Source organism: Mustela nigripes, chromosome X (assembly GCF_022355385.1).
Source record: "Mustela nigripes isolate SB6536 chromosome X, MUSNIG.SB6536, whole genome shotgun sequence".
In the NCBI taxonomy this organism is placed as follows: Eukaryota; Metazoa; Chordata; class Mammalia; order Carnivora; family Mustelidae; genus Mustela; species Mustela nigripes.
In genome coordinates, this window is record NC_081575.1 from 69,018,865 (window position 1) to 69,022,601 (window position 3,737).

The following is a 3,737-nucleotide window of genomic DNA, read 5'->3' on the forward strand; positions in this document are numbered from 1 at the left end:
TCCTTTGATTATCTCACTCGGCCTATTTTTATGTGTTATTGAGAAATAATATTTTTGTCAAAATTGTTGCTCAGCTTATTTTTGTTATGGAGTCAAAAGTCAAGATATTGGGGTGCCTGGGTGGCTCAGTGGGTTAAGCCTCTGCCTTCAGCTCAGGTCATGATCTTAGGGTCCTGGCATCAAGCCCTGCATCGGGCTCTCTGCTCAGCAGGGGGCCTGCTTCCCCCTCTCCCTCTGCCTGCCTCTCTGCCTACTTGTGATCTCTCTCTCTCTCTGTTGAACAAATAAAAATATTTTAAAAAGTCAAAATATCACATTTTAGTTTTAAGTTATAGCTTTTCTTGTTTTTTAAAATTGATTTGGCATTTCTTTTCTCATATACTACAGAGAATGGAAAAGCCACTATAATGTAATTTGTTAATAGCTGCAATACTACACTGATAGAATTCATAACAAAACGTTTGGTAAATTCCACTTCACCAAAACTCAAAATATTTTTTCTCTAAAACACCTGTTAAGAGGATAAAAAGACAAGCTACAGACTGGGAGAAAGCATCGGCAAACCATATATCCAACAAAGGACTAGTATCTAGGCTATATAAAGAATTTGCAACAGATCTAAAATGGGCAAAAGACAGTGAAGAGACATTTCAGTAAAGAGGATGTATGCGGGTCGCTTAGTCGTTAAGCCTCTGCCTTCCGTTCTGGTCATGATCCCAGAGTCCTGGAATTGAGCCTCACATCAGGCTCCTTCCTCACCAGGAAGCCTGCTTCTCCCTCTCTCACTCCCCCTGCTTGTGTTTCTGTGTTTGTCTCTGTCAAATAAATAAATAAATAAAATCTTTTTTTTAAAAAAGAGAGAATATATGGACAGCAAATAAGCACATGAAAATATGTTTAACATCATTAGCCATTAGGACAGTTGTAGTAAGTGCCTGACAATTAGCTCTTGGATTGCAACACAAATGCCTGGCATTAAGTTTTGATTGCCAAAGCATCCATATCAAAGACATTCATCTCAAATGAACACATTACCAGTCACGCAAAGCCTGATGACCCCAACCATGAGGTTCCCTTTTAGAAAACCCTGGTGACCCAGATAAATGACTGTGTGACCCGGCTTTTCCCTTCCCAAGCTTTCATTCCCACTCTTCTGTCTTAAATTCCCCCATTCAGAATGAATCTGCGAAGCCACAGGCAGCCTGCCCTTTACCCCAGTAAAGGCAGAACCCCAGCTCTGTGCACGCTTTCTCTCTAGTTCTACCTATGATGTCACTGTGTGGCACCTGGTGTGCTGTGTACTCTCCAGAACCTGAGTAATCCACCTTGTTTTTTCCAAGTTCCCTGATGGTTATTGCTGAGGTATGTCTTACAATAATAATAAAAACCACAGAAACAGGGCCAGCCACAACACTGACTCCAATGGGGAACTGTCTTTGTGGATTTGCCCCAGGCAGTCTGGGTCCAGGTAAGAGACTGATCTAAAACAAAAATGCAGATCAAAATTACAATGAGCTAGCAGTATGCATGTATCGGAATGGCTAAAAGTAAAAAAGAAAAAACAGTGACAATATTAAATAACTAGCTAAGATGCAGAGACACTTAATCCCTCATATATTGCTGATGGAAAAGTAAAGGGGTACAGTCACAAAATGAAATGTGCGATTACCATATATCTCAGCAGTTGCACTCCTAGGCATTGATCCCAGACTAATCAAAACTTCCATTTGTACAAAAACCTGTACATGGATGTTAACAGTAGTTTTATTTGTAATAATCCAAAGCTGGAAATAATACAGATGTCCTTCAATGGGTAAAGGGTTTAACTAACTCTGGTGCATCCAGATCACAGAATCCTATTCTGCATCAGAAAGGAATGAAGTATTGATACATAACAACTTGGGTGGATCTTAAGGGCATTAGGCTTAATGAAAAAAAAAATCTCAAAAGATTACATACTATATGATTCCATTTATATAAGATCCTTGAAATGATAAAACTATAGAGATGGAAAATAGATCAGTGATTGCCAGGGCGCAGGGAAGAAGGTACGTGTGTGTGATTATACAGGTGGAGTTCTAGGAAGTTACTCTATGGTGATGAAACTTTTCTATGTCATAAGGGTAATGGGGGCCATACAAATCTGTATATGAGATCAAATTGCATGTATACACACACATCTACACACAATGAGTGTGCATTAAATGGTGAAAACTGAGTAAGGCCTATAGTCTTAACAGTATTGCACCAGTGTCAGTTTCCTGTTTTGATAGTGTACTCAATTTTACAAGATGTCACTATCACGAGAAGCTGGGTAAAGTGTCCAATGGGTCCAGCATCCTGTGAATCTGTTATCATTTCAAAATAAAAAGTATTTTAAAAATTTATTGTGTATTTTTAAACTTACAACCCACACATTTTTCCTTAAATTAAAAGGCTGATTTTTCTTAAATGTTACTTTTTCCAGATATAGTCATATACTATAAAATTTGCCAGTTATGGGGCACCTGGGTGGCTCAGTCGGTTAAGCGTCTGCCTTCGGCTCGGGTCATGATCTCAGAGTTCTGAGATTGAGCCCTGTATCAGGTTCCCTGCTCAGTGGAGAGTCTGCTTCTCCCTCTCCCTCTGCCTGCCACTCCCCTTGCTTGTGCTCTCTCTCTCTCTTTCTCTGTCAATATAAATAAATAAAATCTTAAAAACTAAAAAACCAAAATCGGCCAGTTTAAAGTGTACAGTGTGGTGGGTTTTAGTTACTCACAAGGTAGCATAACCATCATCACTATCCAATTCCACAAAATTTTCATCATCCCCGAAAGAAACTCCATACCCATTAGCAGTCACTCCCCCGTCCCTGATAACCACCAATCTACTTTATTTCTCTCTCTATCTCTTTATCTCTATATTTGCATATTCTGGACATTTCATAGAAGTGGAATTATGTAATACACAGCCTGTGTTTCTGGCTTCTTTCAATTAGCATAATGTTTGCAAGGTTCTTCCATGTTGTGGCATGTATCAGTATTTCATTCCTCCTATGATTGAATATTATTCCATTGTAAGGTATACCACACTTTGTTTATCTATCCATCAATTGGTGGACTTTTGGGTTGTTTTCACTTTTTTGCAATTATAAATAACTGCATATGATCATCCATGTACAAATTTTTGTGTGATGATGTACTTTCAGTTTTGGGTGTTTGTACATAGGAGTGGGACTGCTGGGTCATATGATAACTCCTTGTTTAACTTTTTGTATTTCAAAGGAGCTGCACCATTTTACATTCCTAACAGCAGTGCCCGAGGGTTCTAATTTCTCCATATCCCTCAATAATACTTGTTATTGTCTGTCTTTTTTCATTATCCTAGTGAGTGTGAAATGGTTTCTCATTGTGGTTTTGATTGGCATTTCCCTAATGATTAATAATTTTGAGCACCTTCTCGTTTGTAAATCTTATTTGGAGGGATGGCTATTCAAATTCTTTGCTCATTTTTTTAAGATTTATCTATTTTTAGAGGAAGAGTGTGAGTGAGAGAGAGTATGCCTCTGCCTGCGAGTTGGCGGGGGGAGGGTTGGCAGAAGGGGGTTAGGGACAGAGGGAGAGAATCTCCAAGCAGACTTCCCACTGAGCGTGATCACGGAGCCCACCCCATCTGGAGATTGGTCTCCCAACCCACGATATCACAATCTGAGCAGAAACCTAGAGTCACACACTTAACTACCACTGGGTGACTGAGCC